The 16,727-nt window shown below is 44.3% G+C and overlaps 1 protein-coding gene across 6 annotated transcripts in view; it reads right to left on the reverse strand.

Annotated features, from left to right (window-relative positions):
- LOC126268051 (zinc finger protein 608) overlaps nt 1–16,727 on the reverse strand; it is a 277,172-nt gene that overhangs the window by 211,615 nt on the left and 48,830 nt on the right. Inside the window, exon 1 of one of the 6 annotated variants that reach the window (XM_049973484.1) lies at nt 6,900–7,029. The exons of the other annotated variants lie outside the window; for them this stretch is intronic. The gene's annotated coding sequence lies outside the window, so the exon portion shown is untranslated. Of the gene's footprint in view, nt 1–6,899; nt 7,030–16,727 lie in introns of those variants that run through there. 6 annotated transcript variants of the gene reach the window in all.

A 16,727-nucleotide genomic window follows, 5' to 3' on the forward strand; every position in this document is an offset into this window, starting at 1 on the left:
AAGACAAAAAAGGGGCGAGCGGATTAACACAACTGATGGAGCGGAAAACGGCCCTCACGACGCTACCCCAAGTGGATTCTTTTTTCTTTTGCCTCCATTGATCTGTGACCAGACCGGAAGATGAAAAATGCATTGGCAAGTGACTAATGTCCGCATGGAAAATTAGACGCCAAGGCCCGCTTCCATTAGCTGCATTAAGAGGCAGCAGCCACTAGCCGTTTAATAAGCAGTGGGCTCCACCTCCGGCTCTGACGGACAATGGTTTGCTTGCAAGTGAGGCGCACAGAAGCCCGTATCGGACCACCAATGTACGGTATCAACAAACGAATACTGGAACAGAGGGCAGAGTTTTTGAATTTTCTACTGAGTAATTTTTAACATCACATACCACTAAGCTCAGTTCGACTCATTGACACATTGTGTACGTGCGAATTTTACAAATTCTCAGACTGGAGATTTGCATATTCCGAGAGTAAGACCGAAAGTCAGCACCTGAGCTGCTCTTCTCAAGGCCCTAAAGTTCTGTGGTTCAAATGGCTCTGAGCACTATGGGACTTAACTTCTGAGGTCATCAGTCCCCTAGAACTTAGAACTACTTAAACCTAACTAACCCAAGGACATCACACACACCCATGCCCGAGGCAGGATTCGAACCTGTGACCGTAGCGGTCGCGCGGTTCCAGACTGAAGCGCCTAGAACTGCTCTTCCACACCGGCCGGCAGTTATGTGGAATTCTGGACGACAACAAATGAAGCACGGCTTCTCAAGCTTTCTCGCACTATCGGGATTTTATTTTCTTTTCATTTTTATTTACTCTCCGATTAAGCTTTATTTTTATACATTGCAGGTCACCTTCTTGTACGCAAGGAATAGAAAACTTATTTTGACTACCAGTTTCTCACTACAGGTTCGTGTATTGATCTACAGAATCTCTTCTAGATCATCGTTCAATTTTACTTAAAAAAAGAAAAAACAAGCCAGGTGCGAGTAGAACTCGCGCACTGAACGTTACGTACAAAGTTAATTACGCATGTATGTTCATCCATTCTGGGATACGCCGAACTTGATTTTTGCCTGTTGTCGAGACTGACACTCGCAAGACATCGGTCCCAGGGATTCAAAGACTTTCTTGGACGTTTTAATTGCAAGTCTGAAGTCGAATAACAAACGACAAAAGAAATTCTTTTCGTGTAATATAATTACAAACCACAAATTTCAGATTTTTCTCCTTTATTTCTACTGTGAAACCTTTCTTGTTGTCAAATTTCGCGATTCTAGACCAATGGAATGTACCCTATGGGTTTTGACGAGCGAGTTTTCGAGAATCAAACTGTGTGTCATAAATGGTCGTATCCTCTGATTGCAATGACTTAGACGCTAAAGTTAATTATACTGCCAAGGGACTGTTCACAGTATTAGGTATCATAAATTTCAACTAGATAGGTCTACCCGTTCTTGAGGTAAAAGGGGTCTTAACAGACGAATGAATATACACACAGACAAGAAAGTAATCGTATGACTGACTGTTCCTGAGGTACGGACCCCAAAGAACACTCGACATGTTGGGCGAGCAGTCACTGTTTTATTATACTTCTTTCTTTCGAGCCATGAGTCCTTTTGGACACACTATGTCTATGCCCACCTTGAAACGGGTTAATTCTTAAGTACAATTCTAGTATGGAGCATATGGCATAGAGCGTACCAACAATTGCGTGTACTCTGCTTTGTTATGTTTCGGTTTCCCTTGTTCAACGAACAAGAATAGTAAAAAAAAAATTAACATAAATTCCCATTTAGTTTACAGATGCGCTGTTGTGGCAACGTTGCTAAAAAAAGAAAACTGTGGAGTGCAGCACTTGAGATAATGTAAGTCGATCATTTATCGCCAACTTTTGCATACCTAATGAATTTCAATTTCTCTTCCCCACAACTGACCCTAACATAAAGAAAATAGTTTTCACACAGCAAGGAAGCAGATCAAATTTTTTAATGTTAAACACTGTGCCCGATTCTGTATTAACACGTGAGGGAAGTCGATTGAAGGTTGTCACGGGTGCCCCAAATAGCTTGAATAGAGATGGAAACTGCATATAGCAGTTGGCGCTTCATATCAAGCACGATTAATGCAGTCAACCTGTCTAAAGAAATCTGTTAGTGGTAGAAGCTACACTAAATCAATGGTAACATCGTAAGACTTATCTGGTGACAAGCGTGGGTCCTCACCGTCGCGCATGCCGTAAGATGCCTAAGTATCGTCACGGACTCAGCGCCGGAATCACTACGTACCAATCGAGGCAACAGAGCAGCAGCTATACACTAGCCCCCAAAACGTCTGGTGGTATGGAAGACGCACTGCAGTCTTGTTTGAACTCGTTTACCAGGAAAAAACAAATGCTACATATACATTAACGCCCTGTAGCGCGTGATGGAGGTAGTCACGAAATGGACGTTAAGTCTTATCACGCATTTACATTTGAACCCTATGGATACAAACAACGCCTCCCGAAGGTAAACGTTACACAAGTAAATCTGCTACAGCCGCTGATGATTTAGTCAGCCCCCACCGACCACCACTTTACCGCAAATATATAATGCTGACAGTTCACTTGACAACGATCGATAAATTTTCGATGGCATCTTCGTGATGTGTCACGTTGGTTCTAATTTTCCTACGTCTGGAGGCGCAGCGGAGTTCGCCGTGCATAGAAGGCGCTGAGTCGCAATTAACGCAGACGTATAAATAAATCATCAGGCAACCCCGATCGGGCACCATCCCACGTACAGTGCTTCAGTTTGCCTTGCGCCAGCTAGGCCACGTCACACGCCTCACCAAACGTTTAGAAAAGCCAGCTTATAGCCATCCAAAACTAAAATTGGATGCGCTATAGCCCGTACAGATCTCAGCAGAAAAGAATCAGTTTGTGGGAACAACACATCTCGCCTAAAGAAAATTCGAAGTACCTAGGAACACCATAAGACGAAACGAACATGTAGCAACAACAAAAATTTGTTCTAAGCTCTTATTTGCTGATTATCATGGGCATTCGTCTAAAGCAGAAGGCTATCTGAGTACCCCAATCCTCCTGTCTTACACCTCCATTGTCGGTATATAGATAATTTTTATTTATAGACTGTCTGACAGCAACTGAATAAAACACAATTGTAGTGCCATAGTGTTAGACGGTCCATAAGTAAAAATTATCAATATACCGTAATATTACACGCAACTGAGGAAGACAGGACTACAAAAGTTGAAGACTTCCATTGTCACTTATGTTTCTATCTACGATTTGCGAGTAACACAGCTATAGATTCTTCCACGGGGTATACGGCAGTAGCATTAGAGGGGGAACGCCACAATGAAGATTACATAATACGCATTGGGCACTCAGTAATTCGATGTCCAAGAGAACTAAAAAGACTTTCGAATAACTGCGAGTTGGTTTTAACGAAAGTGAGACTGATCAGACTGAAATCATAAAAAAAACTGAAATAAGAGCACAAGTTAAAAGGTACGGCAGTACTGAAGTTCCTGTAATAAGTATTTTTTTACAAAAAGAAACAAATTAACAACTGTAACTAAAAATTTAAAGATCACTTTCTCCGTACCTAATTACTTGCTATTTATTCTAAGAATTCTGACGAAAGGCGCACACAGATTTTCGAGATATAAAAGAAAAGTTTCATCCATTTTGCCTTGCCGAACAAAATTCCACCAAAGCTTCCATTTTCTTCACAAAGCATCTTAAAAATGAAGTTATGTCTTTGTTTTATAGTTGGTCAGTCACCCCTTCTAGCGGGAAACCCTTCAATGCCCACCGCTAACACCGTAGTATATAACATTTGATCTATGTATGAAGCTGGTTGAAATGAGACCAAGTCTACATCTACATCCATACTCCGCAAGCCACCTGACGGTGTGTGGCGGAAGGTACCTTGAGTACCTCTATCGGTTCTCCCTTCTATTCCAGTCTCGTATTGTTCGCGGAAAGAATGATCGTCGGTATGTCTCTGTGTGGGCTCTTATCTCTGTGATTTTATCCTCATGGTCTCTTCGCGAGACATACGTAGGAGGGAGCAATATACTGCTTGACTCCTCGGTGAAGGTATGTCCTCGAAACTTCAACAACAGCCCGTACCGAGCTACTGAGCGTCTGTCCTGCAGAGTCTTCCACTGGAGTTTATCTATCATCTCCGTAACGCTTTCGCGATTACTAAATGATCCTGTAACGAAGCGCGCTGCTGTCCGTTGGATTTTCTCTATCTCCTCTATCAACCCCACCTGGCACGGATCGCACATTGGTGAGCAGTATTCAAGCAGTGGGCGAACAAGCGTAGTGTGATCTACTTCCTTCGTTTTCGGACTGCATTTCCTTAGGATTCTTCCAATGAATCTCAGTCTGGCATCTGCTATACTGCTATACCGACGATCAACTTTATACGATCATTCCATTTTAAATCACTCCTAATGCGTACTCCCAGATAATTTTTGGAATTAACTGCTTCCAGTTGCTGAGCTGCTATATGACAGCTCATACAGTTAACGGTTAAGGAGACACATCACGAAATGCAAGAAACTCGAGTTCGCGTATCCAGGTTTGCCACAAATATTTGTCACAACGCGCTTTTTACAACTCAGTTTCAACATTTCCGAACGGGCTTCACTTACAACGTCTCATGGCATATAATCTTCAATGATCTTATCATTATTCACTGATTTCAGCGGCTTTAATTCAACCCATACGATGAAACGCTACACCTGAAGGTTTCTGTTTATCGGCGGTAGATTTCGCTCTTGGGATATGGGCAGTGCAACCACGCACAGCAATGTCGTTTAAATTGTCTCGATGTATACGTGCCATGTATTTGATCGGAAAACGTAATTTTCACTTCCAGTTATGTAATTTTATAAAGTGAAATTGAATACTATGTCGCATCTACACAGGAAAAGTTATAGCTCGCCCTACTCGTATCAGCAGTATTAACGGACCAAGCAGCGGAGGACGGAGGATGATAAAGAGGAGCAGTTGGCTATGAAAAGTTCCCACGCGGCTTCTGTCAGCAGCTGCACGACTTTCCGATTAATGCTGCCCGACCCACCACGCCAACACATTTCCATGCCTGGCTCGCCCGGAAACGAGTCCCAATTCGTCGCAATCCTCACTCACAGTTTATAGATCTGTAGTTGCTTTATTCGCAGCATCGTGGCTAATTCAACAGTGAAGAAGACGAACCTCCTATATCGCGCCACAGAGACTGCTTAACGGATACACTCACAAAAAGTTAAATACTTGAATTAATAAATAAAATAGAAACGGAAAACATGGAGTGTGGCGTTACTGGTCGTGTAATCATCAGACTGTCAGTCGTTAAAGGAGTGTTTTCGGTTGGTCTTAGTATAATCCAGACTAATGTGGCCGTTTTAGGTGGAGGTTTCTATAGTTTCGTGAGATACCGGAAGAGGTCGTGACTCAACTACCACGTTTAGCACTCTGCCAATCTCAGCAAAAACTGCGCTGTACCCGTTACCGAATGCTTTTGTGTACCTAATTTGGCCTTTTTCCGCGCCGTTCGTTGTTTTCTTATTTTGAAATGAGTGGAGAGACTAATCCTGGCCGCGACGTGGTTCGTGTACGACGCCCCCAACGCCAGAAGAGATCGGCGATCCCCATAACCATTACATCAGTTCTGCTTTCGCAAGAGCACAAAACAAGAGCGTAGGCTGCGAGCCCTGCGCCAGGCGAGGCTGGGCTTGAACCCCTCTCCTGGCTCTCAGCTTGGGCGGTCAGAGTTCACATTTGTTTACGCTCGCGGACGATTGCCACGTTATAGCGTCCGCACTCTATCTTTAACGGAGGTTAACATAACGTTCCTCCCGGCAAATGCTTCGTATACGCGAAATTCTGTTCGAAAACGTGCTAAATTATCAGCGTCGTTCGATTAACGGTTGCCCGCATCTCGTGGTCGTGCGGTAGCCTTCTCGCTTCCCACGCCCGGGTTCGATTCCCGGCGGGGTCAGGGATTTTGTCTGCCTCGTGATGGCTGGGTGTTGTGTGTTGTCCTTAGGATAGTTAGGTTTAAGTAGTTCTAAGTTCTAGGGGACTGATGACCATAGATGTTACGTCCCATAGTGCTCAGAGCCATTTGAACCATTTTTGATTAATGGTTGGCACCAGTCATTATCATGCACAAAACGGAAATTGCTTTCGGGCACAGAATTCTCCCTGTTCCAGCTATTTCTAAGAGGACGAAAGCTGCGAGCATGGTCCAATTGTGGTTTCCAACGAACCAGTCAGAGGTAATTCTTCCTGTACATCGAAAGAGCAAATGCGAGCTAAATGTATATAGTGAGACAGCACACTCTTCAAATGAAGATAATCAGACTGTCAGTCGCATTATACTAAAGTAACTTTGTTTGTTGTAGTGACTTCTTTTGATTCTTCTTTGATTTTGACATTATTAGCAAGACAAGGATCAGTTGTGTTGCAGAACGTTTTGCGGTTTGCTAAATAAAGTTTGCTTTTACAAGACTGTCAAAATGTTTGATTCTACGCTACTGCCCATTTTCAACTGCTATAAAAGAGAGCAGAAATGTCGAATAGCAAATGTTAGTACAAACTCTTGTGTCTATGAAAAGATCGATGCGGGAAGTATGCAAGAAATTACGTCTCGTAAGTTTGCGGAAGTTGTTGCCGAGAACCCGAGACAATTGTGGTCTTAGTGAAAGCAGGTCGATGGCTGCTTCTCAGTCGCTCGTCGACCAATCCAGTATGGCAGCAGAAGACACCAAAAGCAAATCCGATACTTCACTTTACACAGTTGCGGAGTCCACACTGAACGACGACGCACACCACACCAGGAAGAACAAAGGTCGAAAAACACAAAGCTGTGCACTCACATCTCACAGCACATCACGCGCTTTCCATGCTGATGTCGGTGCGTTGATTGGTGAATAGTTGTACAGCTGGAACTGGCGGATGTAATTTACAGATACCGCCACACGAACCGCAACTCGACGGGGAAGCTGATCACACTTGGCACTTAACAACAGCTCCGCGACACGATGCAGAAAACGAAAGCTTTACGTGCTATGTAAAGCTGTCACAAACCGAGCGGAGCGCGCGCACAGACTGAAGAGATTCCGCGAGGCGTCAGCTTGCCGCCAGATAACACGAGAGCACGTCTACCGTTGGAAGTGCGAGATAAGGCAGCCACGAGATCTAATGCGTCCCGAGCTATCTTTCCACATCGCAAATCGGCATAGGAACTGTAGCGCAGTACCATGCCGTACGGCCCATCAATCAACTTGACACGATAATAGTTACAAGACGAGAAAGCCACATTCACGCATTATGTAAGTAATTCACCTCTAACTGTACCAACCTTATTGTTTCACCTTTGGCACAGAAGTACTAGGCACATTCTCGGGTGATAGAAAGAAATGAATTTCCAGAACAAACAATAATGTTTTTCCAACAAAGAAGCGGACTGGTTAACTCTACTCATACTCAGCTTCTTCCTATAGCGGAGACCACTCAAGTGAAACGTAAGCAATACATTCATGAACTATTTTTTTTTTGTAACTTTTCGAGCTAGTTTGTTTATGGTGCCACAAGCGGCACGTGCAAAGTACTCACACAGATTGCTAAACTGAGTAATTTAAAATATGGAACCAATGGTCTGAAATGAATACTTCTGGCGAATCGAGATCTCAAGTGAGCAACACGTGTAGGGTACGTGATTTTTAACTTCGTATGGAAAAACCAGAAAAAAGATAATACAAACGTTTGAGATGGGCTGTGGTTGAAAATTGTTCTAATTAGGTGGACTGATATGACAGAATCGGCGAGGAAAAGGCAACATTAAAAACCCAAGAAGAAAGGATAATAGAACTTTTATTGCGACATCAAGGAATAATCTCCATGAAACTCGTGGATGCTGTAGAGGGTGAAAGCTGCAGGTGAAGACAAAGGCTACAAATTATCCAACAAATAATTGAGAACGTTTGATGGAAATGCTACTCAGAGATGGAGAGGCTGGCACAGACAGGAACGTGTGTGGCAAGTCGCACCGAACCAGTCAGAAGAAAAGGTGGAAGGAAAAAGAAATCTTAAGAAAAGTGCCTGCCGATGATGTTTTGAAAGAAAGGTGCACAGCACTATATGATATTTGAAGAAAATCTCCACGTCGACGCAGTACTAAATAAGCAGCAACTACACCCTCAGTGTTAATGTGTAAAATTGAGAACGTCGGTACTTACGGCAGCAGCGTCGGCCAACTGAGACACGCGAATGCCTTTCCTTTTGCAGGCCTGTAGAAGGCGGTTACGACTGCAGTCGGGCACCGAGGAAGACACACTCGCGGCGAAAACGACCGCACTTGGTGCAGAACGTAATACAGTTCTCTGGCTACATCGCTATACACGCTCGTGTGACGGCGACCGGAAGGGTGGCGTGCTCGTCACCTGGGCGGAGCCTTCAGCTAATGTTGCCACACTATCAGAACTCTACGGAAATGCCCCCCACAGGAAGGGGCACGTGACCGCTTGGACATAGTGACAACGCAGCAAGCGCAGCCACGTCAGCCACTTGTAATGAGAGTAACAACAGACACTTTTGAGACACCCCTGAAGAAGAGGATGACGAATTTACCCAGAATGTGTCTGACGTCAACAGCATAGCACTTGGCCCGAAAAAAAAAGAAAACACAGCACTGCTGAACAAAAACTTTTGCAAATGGCAGTAACAAAAATAACTCTAGAAAACGTCTACCTATCGGGTGCAAATAGTTGTGCACTCGGTAAATTTAGAATAAAATAATGCACCCCGTATTAAGATTGATTCATTCAGCCGAAGAAGTACACGGAAACAATATTGGCGCATGTATTCTGTAGATCATGCATATCAAATTAAAAGTCCGTGCCGCACAGGGAATCTTCGTCCGAGCATTTATCATCCGTGGTTCATTTCTGTTCCAAATCTACATCTACATCTACATCCATACTCCGCAAGCCACCTGACGGTGTGTGGCGGAGGGTACCCTCAGTACCTCTATCGCTTATCCCTTCTATTCCAGTCTCGTATTGTTCGTGGAAAGAAGGATTGTCGGTATGATTCTAATCTCTCTGATTTTATCCTCATGGTCTCTTCGCGAGATATACGTAGGAGGGAGCAATATACTGCTTGACTCTTCGGTGAAGGTATGTTCTCGAAACTTTAACAAAAGCCCGTACCAAGCTACTGAGCGTCTCTCCTGCAGAGTCTTCCACTGGAGTTTATCTATCATCTCCGTAACGCTTTCGCGATTACTAAATGATCCTGTAACGAAGCGCGCTGCTCTCCGTTGGATCTTCTCTATCTCTTCTATCAACCCTATCTGGTGCGGATCCCACACTGCTGAGCAGTATTCAAGCAGAGGGCGAACAAGCGTACTGTAACCTACTTCCTTTGTTGTCGGATTGCATTTCCTTGGGATTCTTCCAATGAATCTCAGTCTGGCATCTGCTTTACCGACAATCAACTTTATATGATCATTCCTTTTTAAATCACTCCTCATGCGTACTCCCAGATAATTTATGGAATTAACTGCTTCCAATTGCTAACCTGCTATTTTGTAGCTAAATGATAAGGTACCTATCTTTCTATGTATTCGCATCACATTACACTTGTCTACATTGAGATTCAATTGCCATTCCGTGCACCATACGTCAATTCGCTGCAGATCCTCCTGCATTTCAGTACAATTTTCCATTGTTGCAACCTCTCGATACACCACAGCATCATCTGCAAAAAGCCTCAGTGAACTTCCGATGTCATCCACCAGGTCATTTATGTATACTGTGAATAGCGACGGTCCTATGACACTCCCCTGCGGCCCCGACAGTGAAATTGAAAGGGCGTGAAATTTCAAGTTACTTCTGGCTGCAGCGCGCAACTACTACTTCCATACGTAGCAAGTAAGCACAACACTTTGGCCCACCGTGAGTTTCCAGAAAATCGTGGAAAAAAAGTAGAAATGCAGAGTTTAAAGCTGGAGTCGACAATTTTCACAACTTAGTGTTGTTGTCGAGTTCAGTGTGGAAATTGGTTTGATGCAACTCTCCATGCCGTGCAAGTCTCTCTCTTCGCATAACAACTACGACCTATATCACTTGAACATCAACAGTTATTCCCCCCCCCCCCCCGCCCTTTTCCATCACCAAATTAACTATTTCTCCCTGCCCCTAGATGTTTCCTATCAATTCATCCCTTCCTTTAGTCAAGTTGTGTAATAAATCCCTATGTTCCCCAATTTTATTAATTGATAACCTCATTTACTTAGCTTTCTACCCAACCTCTTATAAACAAAGTGATCCTGAGCGAACATCATGTCTCACGCAGCACAGCAGCAAACAATAGATTGGTACGGAGCCCGAAACTATCCATGGTCCGGATAAAAAGGGGGGTGGGGATTTAACAAAGCTGTGGCTATTGCAGAGCTTAATTTCATCATCATAAAAAAAATCGTGCAACTCTTAGCACCAATCCTGACAGTGGCAGTTTCGATCTTTCTCTCAAAATACGTATTATATCACGTATTTAGATAATAATTAAGAACCAAACATAATGCTGCCTTCTGTGGGAGCAGGCTTTTCCGCTGCTCTCAGTATGCAACACTTGTCGCGTGGTTCTGAGGTCTCGCGCTGTCAGTGCGCCAGACGCATAAAGTTCGGAGTTAGATAGCACTCTGACAAGACAAAGAACGTGGCATAATCTCGGCTATACTTTGCGTATGCGGGTAATGTCGGATGTCATTGTTAGCAGGCTGAATTGACTGGGTGATAGGTAGTCAGAAGAGAACACAGATCTTCAAGGTTAGTTTACTGGACTGCGCCCCTGAAGGCAGTGTAAATCAAACTGCAGAGACTTAGCAGCGTGTTGTGGATGCAGCCGTCGTCAGCTTGGCTTGGCGGAAGCGGCTCGGCAGCTGCCAGGCTGCCGTCCCACTTGGCACAGGCAGGGGCGCTCATCTGCACCGTAACGCAATGCGTCGTGGGATAAGCACGGCCGTCCGAATTAACTCCCGCGCCGAAATAAAATGGAGCAGGACGGCTGATCCGAGTGAACACGAAAAGGGGCGAGCACAAGGAATCTTCGCCACGCGAGTACGAGACAGCACAATTTAGAATGTGCACTATGTAGGAACACCATAAACCCAGCACAACGTTTGGGTTACATGGGGTCACGAATCCGGTTTCCCTAAAACGATTTCCCAATATTGCCTGTAGTATGTCATGTAAACACTCTAACACGTCAGATTTCTACTCCATGTAAATGGGACATCTCATTTCATTCATGGTTCAAATGGCTCTGAGCACTATGGGACTTAACTGCTGTGGTCTTCAGTCCCCTAGAACTTAGAACTACTTAAATCTAGCTAACCTAAGGACATCACAAACATTCATGCCCGAGGCAGGATTCGAACCTGCGACCGTAGCGGTCACTCGGCTCCAGACTGTGTAGCGCCCAGAACCGCACGGCATTTCATTCATGAATAGGTTGTCAGGCTCCTACTTGCTTTTTAAAATTTTGATTAATGTGGACGAAGTGAATGCTTGGAACGAAGGGGAAGAACTTGTATTGGACTGGTTAGGTAATCAATCACTTCCTTTATTTAGATAAAGAGACAGACATTTAATGCTTATTAGCTGGAAAGTAAGACAGAGATGATGATATATTTGATGAAACAGCAAAATCGAACACCTTGATAATAACCATACATGCAACGTAGCTAGATGACCTTGTTTTAATGCCAAAGTATGTTCTGCGTGTTGTAACAAAAAACCCTTCAGTCCTTTATCAGTGACAACAATGTGCTCTCACGTATTCGGAAGATTTCTAGCTATTGCAAGCCTTCAAATGTGTCTAAGTACAATATCATCCCATCAGTGATAGCTTCGCAGTTTTTCCCGCTATTGGTGTGGTCTAGGTAGATGGATAAAACAGTTTCTCACATTATCTGCACCGGATAAATGTTTAAACATTTTTTCTTGAAGAGACTACTCCATCTTAGGATCACACCGATGTCCGTAAGGATATCGTATCCTCTCTTTATTTAAAAAATACGAAGGTACTGATAAACTCACTTCTCATGTTCAAGAAATACGAACAGTTGATATACAGACGCCATTATGTACAAACACTGACACTCGGAAACCCGATATTTGATGGGACCGGAACATCGATTCAGATCCAAGCTGTAGACATAACACGGCAAAAATTCGATTTCCATCTCCCATAAGTTATGCCGCATGCAAACTTAGTGTGAGAATCAAAACAGTAGGACCTAGGACCAAAAGAATGAAGTGCCAACTAATTTCACAGGCACAACCACGAAGTTCTCAAATTTGATATGATTTCATTATTGAACGCCGGTAAGTTAGAGAACTGTGACAGATACCGTCCTTCAAGAAGCATTTAAATTATCGCGTGTCTGTTTGGAGATGGTTCTAACGTATCGCACCGCGAACCTACCTGGGTATTGCGCTCACCGGTTGAGACACTTTTATATCTCAACATATTCACAAGTTTTGGTAATGAACGGTGGTATAGTAGCTCACGTACATAACTTTATGTACACGGCACTCGTATTGTGTACTTGCACTACTGCGACTTAACGCACTGTCTCGTCAACCTAGTGCCAGATTTAACAGAATAATTTCGCGTACATCCAGAAATACTATTAATTTCAACACAAGCCAGAAGCATAACAAACGGACTTTCACAGTATCCTTATCATTCAATTATATTTAAACGTATTTTATTACCCAGAAATTTATGACCCCTCCCCCACAAGCACATACAAAATCACGTCACACTGGTGTGGTCTCTCTCTTAGATAGCCGCATGAAAATGAAGTGGCTAAGTTTTCATTTCCTTTCCTTATTTTTTTCTAAATTTTATCGAAGTTAGAGGATCTTCCCTGAAACAGCTGCAATACGTCATACAGTTAACAGGCGTCCACAGTCCCATCCGTCCGATCAGTTTCCACGATGCGAAAGTGTACAACTGATGACAGGACACTGGACAGGCACGATGTGATGTTGACTGCGGCAGTAGTTTCAGGATCGCCCTCAACAGCCCAATTACGATCCTTCCATCGCGACATCCGGGCAGCAGAAAAATCTGCAGGTGGCCTGTGACGGGCTATAAACAACGCACAGAGTAAAGAAGCGTGACAGCCATCTGCTACGGCTCCACATCTGACGGACGTCTCTGACAGCAGCGCGGGCGAGATCTGTATCGGCAGAAACGTCAAGGCCGACGTAATTGGCTCGTTATAAAATACTGGCTCGCAGAAATCGCTACAAATTGCTGAACAATTTCGTGTGCCCAACAGACTGGCCGTAAAAGCATGTCGTTAACACGAGTTTAAATACAGCTGTTTCCCATTAACCTGCACCCCCCCCCCCTCCGGCCTCACAAAAAATCTATTTTTCAGTGTGCGATGACGTATTTAACGTCGTTACTGCTGAAGATAATATCTATTTTATTGGCAGGATTAAATGGATTCTACATTCACACAGTTGCCGCCCGATTTACGAGGATGGTCCCAAGATTAACTTCCAGAGGCGATAAAAGTAAAAACGAGCATCGCTTTGCAATAGAATCTCTCTTTGCTGCGATACAGTTTTACAAGCTCTTTGAATGATGACAGGAAGATGTGACCGTATGTCCGCCGTTCGGGATTAGCCGAGTGGTCTGGGGCGCTGCAGTCATGGAACTGTGCGGCTGGTCCCGGGGAGGTTGCAGTCCTCCCCCGGGCATGGGCGCGTGTGTTGGTCCTTAGGATAATTTAGGTTAAGCAGTGTGTAAGATTAGGAACTGATGACCTTAGCAGTTAATTCCCCCATAAGACTTCACACACATTTGAACATTTTTTGATCGTATGTCTAAAAATGGTCCCGAATTGCTCGTTTCACTTCTTTGTCGTCCAAAATCCTACGGTTTTACTCGTCACCTCGAAGTCTGTGCCCTAGAAACTGGCACGAAATTAATGAAACGAGATACATTCGACTTTCTAAGAAATCCTTAGCCACTCTGTGCCACTTCATTCGTTTCCTTTTAGAAAGAGTCGAAATAAACAAATCCAGAATTATACATGAATCGCTAAACAAGCACCGGAAAAAGCATAGAAAAACTTGAACTGGGGCCTTGTGAAAAACGAGGAGATCAATACTGTGACACTGAAGAAGAAGGAAGGAAGGAACGGATGGGAAGGGAGGAGAAGAAGAGAAGGGGAGGAACTGAGGACGGCAAAATGGAAGAAACGAACAAATAAATCGCCAAAATCAATTAACAGTGGGCACAAATCCTGATGGAATCCGGTTTGGGAGGCAAATAGTTCGAGTGTTTGTGAAATATACTTTTTCTAAACAACGAAATAACTGTTTCAGAAGACAAGAGAAAAATGTATAAAACTATGACCCACCAGTGAGCAAGACCAGCGCCTTAGGCACTCGGTATACAGTGGTTCAAGATAAATCTTCTTCTTGCGCCTAAACAGTTGTTACTTCGCACTACACAATGCCAGTGTTATCAGCGAGGCCAAATTCTGCGCTAATTGTCGAAAATAATACTCAGATTTTATATTAACTCCAATTTCTTCGGCATTACTTAATAGGTTCGCATGACACAATGCAACTACACTGACGACGCAAAACATTATGAGCGCCTGCTTAATAGCGTATTGGTCCACCTTTGGAAGGCAATGCAACAGCGATTCTGCCTGGCATGGATTCGACACGTTTTCAGAGGCATGTGGCACCAGGTGTCTACGCTCAGGTTACGCAATTCCCGTAAATTACGGGCCAGTTGTTTGTTTTTGCGGAGCTGCCATCCGATAGCGTCCCAGATGTCTTCATCGCGTTCAGGTCAGGGCAATTTGATGGCTAAGACATCAGCGTGACTTTATATCATGCTCCTCAGACCACTGTAGCAAAGTTCGGCCTTGTGATACGCACATTTATCTTGCCGGTAGATACCATCGTCCTCGGGGAAGACATCAGGCAAGCATGAAAAGATGCAGACGATCCGCAATAATGTTCACTAATCCAGTGCTGTCATGGTGCCTTGGAATACCACCACAGGTCCCATTGACGCTAAGGTGACTTCGCCATAGCACAATACTGCCCCCACCAGATTGTGTGCCCGAGGCGGTGTATCCTTCGAGCAGCCGTTCGCCCTGATGAAGGCGTATCCAGGCACAACCATGGACCTGGTGTTGACAAGAAACGCGACTCATCAGACCAGGTGACACATTTCCATTACAGAAACATCCGAGCTCGATGATATCGACCTCAGTGCACTCGTAATTGACAAAGGCGTAGGTTTAATACAGAAACATGTAGGGATCGCCTTTGGCGAAGCCCAGTGCACTGTAGTCTTTCGTCAAGTCTCCCACTGGTCACCGTCTATCCTGCTTTCAGGGCGGGCAAGCGCCCCAGCTCCACGCTCTGTGACGAAGTGTGGACGTCCAACATCTTATCACATTCTGTCGAACTATGTCCGTACATGTTTCTCTCGAAATTGCTTGGTAGGTCAAATTTAATAATTGTGGCTATGTAATCAGTTCGTTACATTTTATATGAATCTATAAACAACAATTACGTGCGTCTGGAGTGTGCTACGCACCAATAATTGCAATTTTCTATTGTATTCCATACGCCTCTGTACGCTCCCAAATTTCTCTTTACCTTATTTTCATGCTGCCTATCTGCTATGTACGGTGATGGCAGTAGAACCGTGTCACAGTCTTCCTAGAACACAGGTTCCATAAATTTATCCAATAGGGTTTAGCGAGAACAACGTCGATTTTTTTTTTCACAGATTCGCACTGAATTTCTCCGAGTATCTCGGTTACACTTTCATATAGGCTATACCGCCCTGCTACTATCCTAGCAGCACGTCTCTCAGAATTTGTTGAATTTCTTCTGTCACTTCACAAGGGCACACGTTGGCATAATACTCTATAAGAGATCACACTAGCTTCGTGTGTCCGATTTTACTTACAAGCCTCCGAACAAATCTAACTTTTCTCGCCGTTTCAATAATATAGAGTTTACCTTTTCATCCCATTTCATATACCTTCTTAGTATACCCCTACATATTTGATCAATGTGACTGGATCCACATGTTCATCACTAATCACTATCTAAGACATACACCCCCGTCCCTTTCTCCTGTGCTGAGCTACACAGTCTACTTACCAGTTCAGTTATTTTCATTTGTCTTAACCTAGCATGTGGTAGAGAGATGGAAAACATGATCTTTTCTGAGTGAATGCCAGCAACGAGTTGTGCGACGTAAAAAGGAGCTATAAAATTGTCTGCCTTGACCAGTACAGCCGACTGGTCGAGCAGAAGAAAAAAATGAAGACTGGAGGGTAAAGCGACCACGAAGCATCAGCGGTGAAACGTCTTATTACCTGCGCGCCATAGAACGGAGAACAGGTACTAAATGTGTATGGTGTGCCTAAGCACAGGAAGTGCAAGCGGGCGCCGGAAGGCGTGTGCACAGCAGTAGCCCGGCATCTGCACGTCGCCGCTTCCCACGGCGCCTGCTAATGAAGCCATTGTGGCCTTCTGCGGTCGCCACATGTAATATGCAGCGCCCGGCTCACCCAATGCAGCCAGCCAGGACCTCGGTCTCCGACCGCTACTTAGAAAGCCGCCTGCTGCTCTCTCCAG

This window comes from Schistocerca gregaria, chromosome 4 (genome assembly GCF_023897955.1).
Source record: "Schistocerca gregaria isolate iqSchGreg1 chromosome 4, iqSchGreg1.2, whole genome shotgun sequence".
Classification (NCBI taxonomy): domain Eukaryota; kingdom Metazoa; phylum Arthropoda; class Insecta; order Orthoptera; family Acrididae; genus Schistocerca; species Schistocerca gregaria.